We start from the raw sequence: 17,228 nt of genomic DNA, 5'->3' as shown, positions 1-17,228 counted from the left end.
AAAGGTTAGAAAATGAAATAACAGCATGGATGTAATACATTTAGGTCTCCGGATGTTGGGAAATTTAAAAGTTGGTCAAAAAGCCAGGCAGTTCAGGGACAGTGCGTGGAAGGCAGTCAACACAAAGCAAGGTAGTGGAAGGATTTTTCAGCAAGAAGGCCATCAACTAACCACCATTTTAGACTGACGAAATTTTCTTTAATTGTAACAGGGGCAGAGAGTTAGCCGTTGAAAAGGAATTCTCCAAGAAGGAAAACAAGCAGTAATCAGGTTTGATCTCAAAGTGCGATTTGATTAAATACGAGATAATCTTGAAGTGCATAAGGGGAATGGAATTTGATTGCAAAGTTGGCATAATTAGAATAAGTGCAAGTTGTCAGGACCTTCCTGGATAATACATTCAATTTCAAATTCAGAAATCAGGAGTCCGCCTGGAAAATAGAGACATACCATTCAGATTTTGGGCAATCAGGAGCCCGCTTGAAGAACGGAGGTGATACAATTCAAGTTTTACCTTCCCCTCAATCTCTTTGTTTATCTTGAAATCAGGAGTCCGCCTGGAGAATAGAGACATACAATTTAATTTTAGAAATCAGGAGTCCGCCTGGAGAATAGAGACATACAATTTAATTTTAACAATCAGGAGCCCGCCTGGATAATAGAGGAGTAGTTTCAATTTTAGGTTCAAAAGTCAGGAGCCCGCCTGGAAAATGGAGGTGTTAAATATTTTAGCAGTCAAAATCAGGAGCCCGCTTGGAGAACAGAGGTGATATAATTCAATTTTAGTTTTCAATTAGTCTCTTTGTCTATTTTGAAGTCAGGAGCCCGCCTGAAGAATAGAGGCATGCAATTCAAGTTTCGGAGGTCAGGAGCCCGCCTGGACAACAGAGGAACACATACAGTTCAAGCTTCAGAAGTTGGGATTCCGCTTAAGGGAATAGCAACATGGATTTTATCGAGAAAGAACAAGACAACAAGGCAACAAGGAAGTACAAGAGCAAGTTTGAAGAATTTAGATAGGATTTTTATAATTCATAGAGCATAGTTGGTTTAGCTTCTTTTGTCTTTGACATGGTGTAATAAGGGAGGTCAGCAAGCAGTAACAGCAGCAGTAACAACAGCAAGCGTAGTACAATCACAGTTCCTGGTAGTCCCAGCTACCAGACATTCCCAAACTACACTGACCTGATTCCTGTTTAGCTCAGGATATGTAGGCAACCTCCGAAGCAGGATGCGGTCAAACTTTTCAAAAATGCTTCACACGGAATTTTCAAACGGGCAAAAATCGCTCGTATTTGCTCACTTATCTTTGCCCGAAAACCTTTCGTGTTTCCGAGCAAAGAGGGGCAGCTGTGAGCACGTGATTTTTGCCCTAAATATGATTACTCCCAAAATCCCAAACAAAATAATTTTCCTTTATTTTTTACACTTTTTGTGCAATTTTGGCGTAATTTTCTGATAATTGTTGCATTCTATTTGCGCATGTTAATTCTATAAAGTACAAAAATATGCATTCTTGCGTTTAGGTTTTAGTATCAATTAAAGGTTAATTGTTTAAAAAAAAAGAGAAGCAAAACATGAAAATCACAAAAATTAGTCGCTTTCACATTTTAATGATTTTTACTATGAACTTGTCATGAAATAGCTTTTGAACAATTTTAGCAATTAATTAGTCTTTGTTTTGAAATAGCTAGGACTTCATGTTAGTTTTACATTTCCATAAAAATCAGAAAAATTATAAAAATTATAAAAGTGGGAAAAGAAAACAAAAAGGAAATAAGAATAAAATTGGGTCTTAAGAAAAGACCCAAATTTGGGCCAAATTAAAAGATTTGTTCAGGCCCAAACGTCTCAACCCATTGTAAATAAGCCCCAGCCCAAGCCCCAACCTGATCCGTCCCCATTTCTAATCGAAACGACGTCGTTTCGTGACCTCCAAATCAGGACCACTGGATCTCATCAATCCAACGGTCCGGAACTAACGAGGTTCTTAATATAAAAGGGTCCGAAACTCTCCGCTACCCCCATTTGCCTCATCGTCCTTACCCTACCCCTCCTCAACAAACCCTAACCCGCGCCGCCATCAAACCCCTCTCCGGCGGTGAACACAACCTACGCCGTTCACTCCGAGGTTAACACCACAGATCCCCCTCACTCTCCTCCTTCCATTGCACCCACTGGTTTACCTCGAACAAGGCCATAACTCATCGAATCTTAGTTTGAAGTTTTCCGGCCAAGTGACGAGTTCATCCAAATCAGTCCAAAATCACACCCCACAACCCCCACCCCTTCCTCAACACTAATCCATGATTATTTTCCTTCAAATCACTGTGAAACGGCCCGAATCTTAGATCTAAGAATTTCTGGCCAAACCCTAAAACCAAATCCTTTTGATTTCGAACCGTAGTATCCTTAACCATGTGTTCTCTTGTAAGAACACATGGTTAGGGATGTTACGCGTCAAAAATCTGAAAGGATTCAGACGTTTCTGACTGGCCGGAGTCCCTTGTGCCTCTGTGAGTTTTTACTGCTTCCTTTTGCTCGCATGTTTGAAGTGTTATTTACAGTTTTGTTTCATTAATTTTTCTGTTGATTTTATGATTTAATTGTATTAGTTTAAGTTCTGTCAATTACTGTTGATTCTGAGTTTGATATTTGTTTGAATGATTGTAAGTTCATGGTTTAAGAATTAGTTTAAGTTCACTTAATATTGATCATGTTAGCTTAAGCTCAGTTTAATTTCATTTAGCTTGATTGAGTTGGTATAATTGAACAAATTGGTTTTGGTCAGTCTGATTAGTTAGTTTCTGAATGCTAATTAATTAATTTCAGTTAGTTTTAGATTTAAATTAGGGTATTGGTTATAGCGGTTAAGGATGAGGGTAGTTTCAGTAACTTTTAGGGGCTTTTAGGGGTAATTTGGGTATGGAAAAGGGTAGTTCTGATAGGAATAGTAATATCAAGGTATATGGAAGGGCAGTATAGGTATTGTATGGGTAGAGGAATACCCTAGGGCCTTCTAGAATAGGGTACAAGTGAAGATTTTAATAATTGTAAGGCATTTACTTGTTTAGCAAGTTAAGAATAGAGGGACCAAACTGAAAATAGGGAGGGACTGATTGGAAAATCAGAATCTGATCTATTCTCTTTGGGGTTGCCTATAAAAGGGCATGAAATGCCTTGGGAAAAAGGGTTCTTCTCTCTTCTTCTGCCTTCAGCGCTGAGTTTCAATTTGAGTTTTCATTCTTGCTTTTGATTTCAGTTAGCATTTTAATTCCAAGATTATTCAGAAAACAAAAACATCAAAAAATGGAGAAATCCGAAACAACTTCATAGTTTCATCACTAGTTTTGGATTTCAGTTTTGGGTTTTGGGTTTGGCATTATTACAGAGGTGCTTAGGTGCAACTGTGAGGGTTAGGAGTATACTTGAAGTATGTGTTGAATTAACCTGCGGAGACTGCCTGTATTTCTGATTTTCAAAGCAGTCTGTCTGTATTTCTATGGTGTATACTGCCGAGTTTGTTGCTGTTACTGTTCAAAGTAGCTGACTCCTCTCCTTTTCTCTATTTACATTCCAATTTCTAGGTACATTTCCCTGAATCTCACTGATGTATGCTCGTTGAAGTTGAAATGAAATGTTCAAGGGCCTGTTATTCAACTGAAAGCAGTCTGTATTTAACTGATAGTAATAGTGTAGTTTCCTGTTATATAATTAGCAGTTATGTGTATAATTAAACTTGTTCAGTAAGGTTGATTACATGTTGAATGTTGCATAATCTTGAACTGTTGAATTGGGCATTTGAAATAGCTTTGAGCATGGGCCTGGTCTAATTTGAATGTTTGTGTGAATTCAATAGTCATCAGTAGCAATTGGATCTATGTACATGACATGAGAATTCATGAGCAAGTCTGATGACATTTAGATTAATTATTGGTACTTTCGTCATTGGTCATAATAGTGTAGTAGAAGGTCTACTTTTGTTTTAAGATTCTGAAATCATTTGGAAGGCAAACCATAATTATGGTAGGTAGATTGGTATTGAAATCAGTTAGAAATCATGAGACAAACTCATTCATAATTGGCTTAGTTCATTAAAAGCAGCAGGTCTTGATAGGCAATTGGTAGGATAGATCGTTTAGGAATTTTGGAGTTCACGGCTTTTGTTAAAATGAAGGTATGCATAGTCAGTGTAGTGACTCGTTGATATTATATCAACTGTTGCAATGGAAACATACCCATCTTCGTTGGGCCGTTCGGACCGCAACAAGGCCATGAGGCAGGCCCAATCTTCCTTTGAATTTGGTTCTTAGTCTATTTCAGTGTAATCCAATTCTAAATTAACTAGTCTTTTAGAGACACATAAATAAATAGGAAATCATAGTTACTTCAGGATTGCTACTAGCCTCGTCCGAATAAAATCACATACGCGGGCTGTCAACAATTGGTTATTAAAATGATTAGAAATTGGGATGGCCATTTAGCAAATTCCATGGTCTTCCTTAAAATCATATTACATTAGAATCTTTAAACTCGATTTTAATTAAAGTACCTTCTTAAACTCGGGTGCGCATTGATGCGACCCAAATCCAAATCTCGATGAAGACGAAATGTGTTAACCATCACGGGCGCATTGATTGCGACGGGGTTCGAAACACATTTTCACGACGTCACAAGTCTTTTAAAATAAATAATGATAAAAAGCGGTTTACGAATAAAAAGCACATAAGTTAGCATGTATTAAAATCAAATAAAATCAAATACAACGGTTAAGCGACCGTGCTAGAACCACGGAACCCGGGAATGCCTAACACCTTCTCCCGGGTTAACAGAATTCCTTACTCGGATTTCTGGTACGCGAACTGTTAACAGAGTCATAAATTTCCTCGGTTCGGTATTCAACCGGGGACTTGGGACACCATTAATCTCTCAAGTGGCGACTTTGAATATTAATAATTAAATCCCATTCCGATTGTCCTTTAATCGGAAAAACTCCTTTACGCCCTTACGGGTGTAGGTAGAAAAAGGAGGTGTGACAACATCCTCCCCCTCTTAAACAAATGTTCGTCCTCGAACGAGTCTAAAAACATACATGTAGTCTCAAATAGGTGAAACCTTCAACAATACCTTCTCGTCACATTCAAATCATATGAACTCATCTCGGGGTCACATCATACTCATCACGTATCCATCCAGCCACCATTTCCACTAACAGGGACACTACCAGACATATAGGTTCACAAGCACGCTCTCACACAATGAACACCTTAGTGCTCAATCTACAGTTAAAACCCGGCCTCAAGTCCTCCAGACCGACCCAACATCAACATACAGAAATCACATCTCGCACCTCATCTAGAGAATCACAATCCGTCGATGCACAACTGATACCGAGTGCTCATGTGCGCATGCGAATGCGTGGAGGAATTCAAAGAGTTACACTTCAAGATGAATCAATTCTACACGATAAGAATTCAAGAATGTAAAATTTTCCTAAAGATTCTGCAGCCTCTCGAAGATAAGTAAAGATGTCTCCGTACTGATCCGCAGGACTCTACTAAACCCGCTCATGACTCGTGAGACGTATGTAACCTAGGCTCTGATACTACCTTGTCACGACCCAAAATCTAACAATGTCGTAATGGTGCCTATCGTGATACAAGGCAAGCCCATTCCCCTAAATATTACTATTAATTTGATTATAAGAATTTAATAAAACATTTGAATAATTTAATTCCTGATAAACTAAACCAACTCTAAATATAAATAATATAATATACGAAAATGAGTCCCTAACATCGGGGTGTCACTAAGTCACGAGTGTCTAAAACTATAAACTAAGATATATAAACTGTCTAACTGTCAAAAAGAAGAAATGACAAGAGGAGTAACAAAGCCCTGTGGACGCTAACATCTACCTTACAGTCTCCAAAGATAGCCGGCCTGAACTCAACGATCGCCGCGCTCTAACTCACCTGGATCTGCACATAAAGTGCAAGGTGTAGTATGAGTACAACCACCTCAGTAGTAACAGAAATAACTAAGGAACTGATCAGCAGTGACGAGCTAAGTAAAACAGTCCAATTATTTATTTTCACAATTTTAAAAAACTAAATATGAATAAATAGGTAAATTCCATAACTTAGTAAATACCACAAAGAAATTTAACAGATAAATGCAGCAACAACAAAAGTAAATGCAACTTGACAACAATGTCACTCTATCACTCAGCACTCAACACTCAACACTCAATACATGCAACATTCTGCACTCACTGGGGGTGTGTACAGACTCCGGAGGGGCTCCCAAAGCCCAAACTCTAAGCACAAACAACTCACGTGCTACCATATCAATACCTGGATCCGTACGATCAACTCATGTGCTACGCGGATAACTCACACCCTATGGTATCAATACCTTGACCCATACGGTCAACTCACGCAGTACGCAGACAACTCACGAGCTATGGTATCAATATCCTCACAACCAGGCCCTCGGCCTCACTCAATCATGTACCTCACTAGCCTCACCATCATCAACAAATAAGGGGACACATCCCACATCAAGTATCACATCATATTAGCAAATAATAGAGACTGAGGTAAACATGTACAATAATTTCTATGACTGAGTACAAATAATGTGATCATGAATAAAGCCTAAGCATGATCTCTAACATGAAGGTAGACAAGTTCAACAACAAGTAACTACGTAAACACAGATGATGGCTATGAGGCCTCACAAGATGGACCAAGTATCCATCCCTCGAGGTATACACCCACACTCCCGTCACCTAGCGTGGGTATCACCTCCAAAGAGTCACACGATATTAAATTCTCCGGGTTTATACCATCAAAGCCAGAGTTAAAACTATTACTTACCTCAACCGCATAAAATCCTACTCCGGGATGCCCTCGTCTTTGGACTCGGTCTCCAAAAGCTCCAAATCTAACCATAATCAGATTAATACTATCACCATGTGCTAAAGAATCGAATTCCACAATAAAAAAACTACAAAATATGCCAAAAATCTAAAATCGGCCAAAATCCGGACCCCGGACCCACATCTCGGAATTAGTCAAAAATGGAAGAATAATAAATCTCGTTCTCTCTCGAGTCCAACCATATAAAATTTATCAAAATCGGACTCCGTTTGGTTTCTCAAATCCTCACTTAAAACTCTCCAAAACTCAAACTCTAACCTCCTCAATTTCACTTTGAAATCATCAATCAAATCCCAAAACGATGATGGATTCATGGATATAACCAAAACCAAGTAGAGAACACTTTCCCCAATCCATATTGTGAAAATTACCTCCAAAATCGCCCCAACTCAAATTATGACCGAATGAACAAACCCTAGTTTTATATATTTTTCTGTTAGCTATTCTATCTCGTTTCTCATACCAAACGATCTCGAAACTCACTTTTTATGCCTCCAATGGATTCCTTGTGAAATTTAGTCAAGTTAGGCTTATGAATCACTCAATTTGACCTTATAATGAATGAAATATGTAGGTTTTAATATTTGCAAATAGTGCAGATTTTTAAATACGTCGTCGTTGCAATTTCGTAATTAATTTGAAAAAAATATGGCAACCTAATTCTTAGCAAAATAACCATAAAATCCTCTTACGATATCCAAATTTGATGATTCTTTTTGCTACAGGTCCGTAATTACGATATGGATCTAATGCTTCAATCAAAAAAGAAATCAGAGCTTATTTGTTCAATATGATATCATTTATACTTGAAGAAACAGTGTCGAAACATAAGAAAAACGAGCGTAACACAACCTAAACCTCTCTGAAACTTACTCGAGGTCCTCCGAAACAAGTCATATATCGCTACCCGAACTTAGTCGAACCTCCGAAACACCCAAAACAATACCAAAACACCAAAATCAACCTCAAATTCAAGCCTAAGAACTTCTAAACTTCCAACTTTCGCCAATTCAAGGCTAATTCTACCACAGACCTTCAAATTACATTCTGGACACACTCCTACGTCTAAAATCACTTAAAGAATCTAACCGAATCATAAAAATCCAAATCCGAATTCGTTTACTCCTTAGTCAACTCCCGATTGACTTTTCTAACTTAACTTCCTAATTAAGAGACTAAGTGTTCATTTCACTCCAAAACTACTCCGAACCCAAACCTGCCAATTCGATACAACTCAACACAACTGAACAATACATAAATAAGCATATATGAGGGATATGGGGCTATATCTCTCAGAGCGAACGACCGGGTCGTTACAGTCCTTGCGTAGCTTGGTAGATTTTTACTTCTATAGCCATCCTAGGCATTTAAGATTTCCAGTAATTTTGTTTTAATATTTACTTTTTTCAAAATAAATGCTCGGTTCATCGAGCCGTACTTGTCTGTATGATTTTTCGGTTTTAATTAAATGCATTTGCTCTTTATTATTCATTACTATTTTTTACACTTTTTCTTTCTACAGCGTTATTATTACTTTTCCTGATGAACCGATGACTATGACATGTGATGAGACAACGCAACATGAGAATAGCAATTCAGATGAAGAAGATGAAATACTCGAGAAAATTGTCAAGGAGGTTGAAAACTTTGAGAATAAGTCTAAGTCCAATCTAGATGAAACTGAAGCAATAAATTTGAGGGACACTGAGGCCGTCAAGGAGACTCGCATCAACATTCACTTGTCAACAACAGAGAAGGAAGAGTACATCCGTTTCCTAAAGGAATATGAGAACATTTTTGCATGGTCATATGATGACATGACCGGCTTAAGCACGTCTATAGTGGCTCACAAGTTGCCTACTAATCCCATGTGTCCGCTAGTAAAGTAGAAACTCCAAAAGTTCAAACCATATCTGAGCCTAAAAATCAAGGAGAAAGTTACCAAGCAGATCAAGGCTAAAGTTCTCAGGGTGGTTGAGTACCCAACTTGGTTAGCTAACATCGTACTGGTTTCGAAGAAGGATAGGAAAGTTAGAGTATGTGTTGACTATCAGGATTTATACAAAGAAAGTCCCAAGGACAACTTCCCACTGCCAAATATACACATTCAGATCGATAATTACGCCAAGCATGAACTCCAATCCTTTGTAGATTGCTTCGCGGGTTATCACCAAATCTGGATGGACGAAGAAGATGTAGAGAAAACAACTTTCATTATACCTTGGGGGGGGGGGGTATATTGCTACAAGATGGTGCCATTAGGTCTAAAGAATGTTGGGGCTACTTACATAAGATCCATGACAACCATTTTCCATGATATGATACACATGGAGGTAGAGGTGTATGTAGACGACGTTATTATTAAATCCAAGGGGCCCCAGATCAAATAACGGACTTGAGAAAGTTCTTTGACAGGCTAAGGAGGTACAACGTAAAGCTGAACCCCGCAAAATGTGTATTCGGGGTTCCCACAAGAAAGTTATTGGGGTTCATTGTCATTTGTCGGGGGATCGAACTGAACCCGTCCAAAGTCAAGGCTATTTAGGAGTTACCGTCACCTAGGAGCAAAAAGGATGTGATGAGCTTCCTAGGGCGTCTCAACTATATCAGTCGCTTTATAGCACAGTCCACAATCATATGTGAACCCATCTTAAGATGCTAAGGAAAGATGCTGAAACAAGTTGGATAGAGGATTGTCAGAGGGCCTTCGACAAAATAAAAGAGTACTTATCCATACCACCAGTTCTGGTCTCGCCGGAACCAGGACGACCTTTATTACTCTATCTATCTATTTTGGACGGAGCCTTCAGATGTGTTCTGGGGCAACATGACAAGACAGGGAAAAAGGAGCAAGCCATATATTACTTGAGTAAGAAGTTTACACCTTATGAAGCACAGTACTCTCTGCTGGAACGCACTTGTTGTGCTTTAACCCGAACGACTCAGAAATTGAGGAATTACTTCTATGCCTACACTACATACCTCATATCCAGGATGGATCCTCTAAAGTACATATTTCAGAAGCCCATGCGGACTGGAAAGTTAGCCAAATGGCAGATACTGTTAAGTGTGTTTGATATCGTCTACGTAACTCAAAAGGCGGTCAAAGGACAAGCATTGACAGATCATCTTGCTGAAAATCCGGTGGGAGGAGAATACAAACCCTTGAAAATTTATTTTCTTGACGAAGAAGTTTTGTTTGTAGGAGAAGACATTACCGAAGCATACGATAGTTGGAGGATTTTCTTTGACGGAGCTGTAAATTTCAAAAGAGTGAGCATTGGAGCAGTTTTGGTGTCAGAAACGGGTTAACATTATCCGGTATTTGCTAAACTCAGATTTCCCTACACCAACAACATGGAGGAGTATGAAGCCTGCGTACTAGGGCTCAACATGGCAATCGACACGAACATTTATGAGCTGCTGGTGATCGGTGATTCAGATTTTCTTGTGCACCAGGTACAAGGAGAGTGGGCCACCAAGACTTCCAAGATATTGCCATATCTGCACCATGTGCAGGAGTTGAGAAAGAGGGTCACAAAGATAGAATTCCGACATGCCCAAAATTCAGAATAAGTTTGACGATGCTTTCGCCACCTTGTCATCTATGATACAACATCTAAATAAGAATTATATTGATCCTATTTCGGTAAAGATCCATAATCAGCCGGCATATTATGCTCATGTTGAAGAAGAAACAGATGGAAAGCCGTGATTCCATGATATCAAGGAGTATTTGTCGAGGGGAGAATATCCGGAGCATGCAAATCACACTCAGAAACATATACTCCGGAGATTGTCCAATAACTTCTTTTACAATGGAGGAAATTTGTATAGAAGAACTACCGATTTGGGATTGCTAAGATGTGTCAATGCAAAAAAAGCTTCTAAACTACTTGAGGATGTGCATGCCAGAACCTGTGGCCCGCTCATGAATGGTTTTGTCTTGGTTAAGAAGATACTCAGGGTCGACTATTTTTGGATGACCATGGAGACAGACTGCATCCAGTATGTATGCAAATGCTTTCAATGCCAAGTACATGCCGATATGATAAAAGTGCCACCAAACGATCTCAATGCAACAAGCTCACCTTGACCATTCGCCACTTGGGGAATGGATGTTATTGGTCCGATTGAGCCCACTGCTTCAAATGGACACAGGTTTATTCTGGTATCCATTAATTACTTCACAAAATGGGTAGAGACTGCATCTTACAAAGCTGTAACCAAGAAAGTCGTTGTAGATTTTGTCAAGGATCGTATTGTTTGCCGATTCGGAGTTCCCGAGTCCATTGTTACTGATAGTGCCGCCAATATCAACAGTGATCTGATGAAAGCCATCTGTGGAACTTTCAAAATCAAGCATAAAAATTCCACAGCCTAAACCTCAGATGAACGGAACTGTAGAAGCCGCCAACAAAAACATCAAGAAGATACTAAGGAAGATGGTAGAAAACCACAAACAATGGCACGAGAAGCTACCCTTTGCTTTATTGGGATACTGCACTACAGTTCGCACATCAACCAGAGCAACTCCCTACATGTTGGTTTATGGTACCGAGGTTGTCATTCTAGCCGAGGTAGAGATTCCTTCTTTAATAATCATACAAGAAGCTGAACTCAGCGATGCAGAGTGGATAAGGAGTCACAATGAACAATTGACCCTTATCAATGGAAAGAGGATGAACGCAGTATGTCACGGTCAACTTTATCAGAACAGAATGTCTAGAGCTTTCAACAAAAGGGTCAAACCAAGGCAATTTGCACCAAGACAGCTGGTGCTGAAGAAGATCTTCCCATATCAAGATGAAGCCAAAGGGAAATTCTCCCCCAACTAGCAAGGTCCTTATATGGTTCACAGGGTGTTGACAGGCGGAGCATTTATACTTGCAGAAATGAATGGAGAAATTTGGCCGAAACCAATCAATTCAGACGTAGTTAATAGATACTATGCTTAGATTATTTACATTTTTCATGTGATGTAATTGAACTACACTTGACCTTATTCCCGTTTAAGAGGGGATATGTAGGCAGCCTTATGGGTTCGGTCATATCATAATAAAATTTCCATTTCCCCCCAAGATCAGAAACTGGGGCAGAATTTTGAGGAGGACCCTCAAAATTCCGGAACAAGTCTAGCCAAGCCAACATGTGTCAAACAGTCATAAATCAGTTAAGAAACTGGGGCAGAATTTTGAGAAGGATTTTCAAAATTTCGAAGAAGGTGCAGTAAGGCCTATTACCCGCAAGCGGTCAAAAGATCATCTACCAAAGTGGGGTAGAATTTTGAGGAGGACCCTTAAAATTCTTACATAAGAAAGTTGCAGTGTCTCTGAAATATGTTACAGTCACTAGTTCATCTAAAAATCACTTAATATATCAAAACGTTTCTAAAATGACTCTATTTTTATCAATAATTGCATATTTTCGAAAACTCTATTTCCGTGACAGTCAGGTGTTACCCAGGGAAACTCGAAAAGACCTCCAGAACGGAGCAAAGTAAGGCCAACAGACGAAGGCACGAACCAACCTCCCCTCACGAAACTTATAATTTTTCTTTGAACACAAGAACATTTGACATAACAATAGAACTCTCAAATATGTATACACGTAACAAATTCGCTATCAATCAGGACATCAGACACTGAATATATCTTCAGCTAAGACATATACTACTCTTATTTGCTACTTGTTCTCTGCATGAGGCTAATCCTTGCCTCCATATTTGCATGAGGCTAATCCTTGCCTCCACATTTGCATGAGGATAATCCTTGGCTCCGTACTTGCATGAGGCTAATCCTTGCCTCCGTACTTGCATGAGGATAATCCTTGCCTCCGTACTTGCATGAGGCTAATCCTTGCCTTCGTACTTGCATGAGGCTAGTCCTTGCCTCCATACTTGCATGAGGCTAGTCCTTGCCTCCATACTTGCATGAGGCTAGTCCTTGTCTCGATATTTGCATGAGGCTAATCCTTGCCTCCATACTTGCATGAGGCTAATCCTTGCCTCCACATTTGCATGAGGCTAATCATTACCTCCATATTTGCATGAGGCTGATCCTTGCCTCCACACCTGCATGAGGCTAATCCCTGCCTCCATATATGCATTAGGCTAATCCTTGCCTCCATATATGCATTAGGCTAATCCTTGCCTCCCTATTTGCACGAAGCTAATTTTTTCTTCCATATCTGCATGAGGCTAATCCCTGCCTCCATATTTGCATGAGGCTAATCCTTGCCTCCATATCTGTATGAGGCTAATCCTTGCTTCCATACCTGCATGAGGAATCCCTGCCTCCATATCTGTATGAGGCTAATCCATGCCTCCATATCTACATGAGGCTAATCCTTGCTTCCCTATTTGCATGAGGATAATCCCTGCCTCCATATCTGCATGAGGCTAATCCCTGCCTCCATACCTGCATGAGGCTAATCCCTGCCTCCCTACTTGCATGAGGCTAATCCTTGCCTCCCCATATGCATGGGACTTGGCACTGTCCCTCTTTGCACAAATATTGCTCTATTTCTAGTACTATCTACTTGCTTTTCAATCGGGCTAAGCTCTGCCCTCCATTTCACAAGACTAAGCCTTGTCTTGTCAACATCATATTATTGCATATCATGGGCTGAAATATAGCCAATATATCCAAAGGCATCATAGTCTAAAAGGCATCACCCTCATATCCGGAAGACACCATGCCATGGCCTGAGGATCCCTCAAATTTGCATATCATTATTCAAAGGTGTCATGGTTCGGAGGAACCAGCTGCATGGCCCGAGAACAATATTTCATGGTCTGCAAATCCCTTAATAAAATATTCATGGCCCAGGACGTAATGGTCCAAGGACGTCATCCTTAATCATCCGAAGACAACTTTCATGGTCCAAGAATCTGCATCATGTTTAAATATTTGCGCAAATACATGTCGGCAACATCTTTTCATCTGCAGGTGACTAGCAAGCAACCTCTATCCTAGTAGGAGAGACCTTTCTCCAGTTCCTTCAACTATCTCAAACCTTAACCGCTCACCATAGCCATTTTTGCATCCCATGTCCGTTCTTGCAATGACTTCGTCGGTATATTTCGCCAATGAATCTAGAACTACACATGGCCTGACTCCTGTAAGACTAGGGATATGTAGGCAACTCAAGGTCAGAGTTCGGCCTCTATCTTTCAAAACATCTCGTCCGGTCAAAATTGGCCATCATTTCTTTACCCGAAAACTCTTTCATCCTTCCCGGGTAAAGAGGGGCAGCTTTTAATTCCCAATTTTTCCTCATATATTTTAACATATATATATAAAATTTCAAGAAGCACATATGTAGTTATAAGAATGCATAAGAATTGTTATAATTTTTCTATAATTTTTAAAAGCTCCAAATTGATTTATTTCTTCCCTTTTTATTTATAAAATTTTCAATAATTATCCTTCATATTATTTTTGTGGTGATTTAGTCATAAATTCTTTATTTATGCCAAAATATTGTTCAAATATTTTAGTCCATTTTTTATAATTGCATTTACATTTTTAGGCTAAATTGCATATCTTGCAATAATAGCCCTACTAATGAATAATTACATTATTGATGTATAAAATAATCTTTTATATTTTTAAAATGTTATAAAACTATTTTAAATTATTTTAGTACATGAAAATATTTTTGAAAATCATTTATTATTTTTTTATAAATTATATAATTATTAAAAGTGGCTATTTAAAATTTAGCCTATTTTTATTTTCAATTTCAGCCCCAACCTAACTCAATTACCAGCCCAATTTCAATTAAATTACCTAGCCCAAACCCCAGCTACCTGATCCGACCCCCAAAACCTTTTAATCTCGGCCGTTGATCATAAAGATCAACGACTACAAACGACCATTCCTAAAATAAACCAAAAAGACCCCCCAAACCCTATCATTTCATACTACCCACCGCCCTGAAACCCCTCTCTGCTCTCAAACGTTCTAAAAACCTAACCCTAATAATCTCACTGACCCTCATCCATGGCCATCTCCGATGATTTCTCGCCACCTCTCAGGCCTCCAATGGCCTCCCTCACGTTAATCTTGCCATCTCCAGAGCCCTCAAGGGACCAGGGCTAGTTGGCTTGCATCTATGGTTCCTCTCTCGCCTGTTTTAGGATATTTCAGTGTGATTCCTAGTAAGATCGTCCTATATTGACTACGATCTATAGTTTTCTAAGCAGGTTTCTTCACATCTGTATGGTTCTCTTCGAAACCCTAATTTCCTTTCTAAACCTCTTAGATTTGTACAGATCTAAGATAATTTGGGTTTGTTTCATATGAGTTTTATAATAACCTTAAGATTCTTTACAAGAATCATATGTTTTTTCAAGCGATTTTCATTTTTTCCTAAACTAGGGTTTTTGGAATTTCTTTTTACAATTTTTTGGGTGACTTTTTGTGTTTAATCTTCTACTTCTCATATATTTTGATTGATTTTGTAAGTCTGCTATATCCTTTGCCCATTTGTACTAAAAGCCCTAATTCTTTTTGATGTTCTTCGTCTGGTTTCTGAGTACTAGTATATTGACTGGTTCTTACTTTGGGTTCTTGTGATTTCTCGTGACTTTCTTGCCCTAAATGCTTCTACTGAATTTCTTAGTTTGACCTTTCACTGATTCTATGTGCTTGGGTTCGTCCTGACTATTCATGTTAAGACATGTACCATTCTCCTTGAATTAGTGTCGTTCTAACTATTTGTTTTGTTAAAGTTATGTGGAATCCTGACTATTCATGTTCTACCTTATTTTATATGTTAAACATGCTGACTCTTTCATGACTTTCTCCTTGATTATTCTGAATTCCTTATTTCTTTGTTTGATTTGAACACTTTCCCTTAAACTTTCAATTCTTACCTCTCTACTCGATTTGATTGAATTGCTTGCCTTAATTAATTTTCCTTTGCCTTGTTTGTATTTTGCTGATTCTTACTGATTTGTTTCATTAAATAAAAATTTTGTTCATTTACCCCTAATTACCTACTCTATACTAAACCTTACTTGATTCTTTTCCTAAATACTTAGCATACTTTTACCGTTGATTTAAATTGTCCCTTGATTAAGGGAAAGACTTGCTGATTTACATGTGACTTCCCTAATTTGCTACTTAATTGATCTCTTACCTTATTTTTTAAGCTTTTGATTACTATATAAACCCCCTCTTATTTTAATTTCTGAACAACGAACACTAGTTCATCTATACTATTATACTCTCAAAAGCTCTCTACTCTCTCTGGTTCCTTGCAATTCTTATTAGTCTAGCCGGCTGTAAGCCAAGACTAGCTACTAGCATCATCTCTACTCTGTATTCTGTATACTCTCCTGAACTGGTATGTTCTGATTCAATTCACATTCTAAACTATGTGTTTCCTTTGTTGCTGCACTTCATCAATTTGTGATTTCCAGTTCCACGTGCTATTCTACTTAATGTGCAATCAACATACCTAGATTACTGTATCACAAAGCATGTTTAAGCTCATAGCTATTATACTGTTTGGCATGCCAATCCTGCTTTAAATAATTAGTTCACTAGCATGTCCCAAGCTGCATTGTGTGCTTATGATTTCACCTAGCATTACCAAATCCTGCATGTTCTGTATATGATTAGTATTTCTAAAACCTTGAATGTTTCATGAAGTGTTTGTCTAGTCCAGTTTGTTCTATTTCACTAATGAGATCCTATTTGTGTCTTAAACCTATGTGTTATCAATTTAACTTTGCAACTACAATCAGTGTATTTGATTTCCATCACTAAGGTGCATTCTAGGTGTTACCCTACCTCTTTCCCTTGTGTGATGTCTGTTTTGAAACTGTGTGTTCTCTGACTTGCTTTCTGATTGTTGCAAAAATGCTCTTCATGTTTTCTCATACTATTCCTACTCTAACTATGTTATGATTTTCATAAAATTCTTTCTATTACTAATACCTTCTTTCTATGTTTACCAAACTCTTTCAAAGTCATTATTCACTCTCATATTACTCTTAGAGTACTGGGTTCTACCCCTCTGATATGTGTACTGCCTTGAGACCCTTTGAGGTCTCTCTAGACTCTGGCATGCCAGAGCTGGACTTTCCACACTGCACCTAAATCAGTTATCGTTTGAGAAAAAGTCTAGGTGTGAGCACTGCCCAGGATCCTTGAGGTCCTTAGGGAACTCTGACACACCTAGACATGATATTATCTATGGAACTTTAGTATTAGAGTCCATTGGAGGCTTGGGAAGTCGTTTGGGCCTACTGCAGGCTCCCTATATACTAAC

The sequence above is a fragment of the Nicotiana tabacum genome, chromosome 8 (assembly GCF_000715075.1).
Source record: "Nicotiana tabacum cultivar K326 chromosome 8, ASM71507v2, whole genome shotgun sequence".
NCBI lineage: Eukaryota > Viridiplantae > Streptophyta > Magnoliopsida > Solanales > Solanaceae > Nicotiana > Nicotiana tabacum.
The sequence above is the reverse complement of the archived record's forward strand: the minus strand, read 5'-3'. Positions refer to the sequence as shown.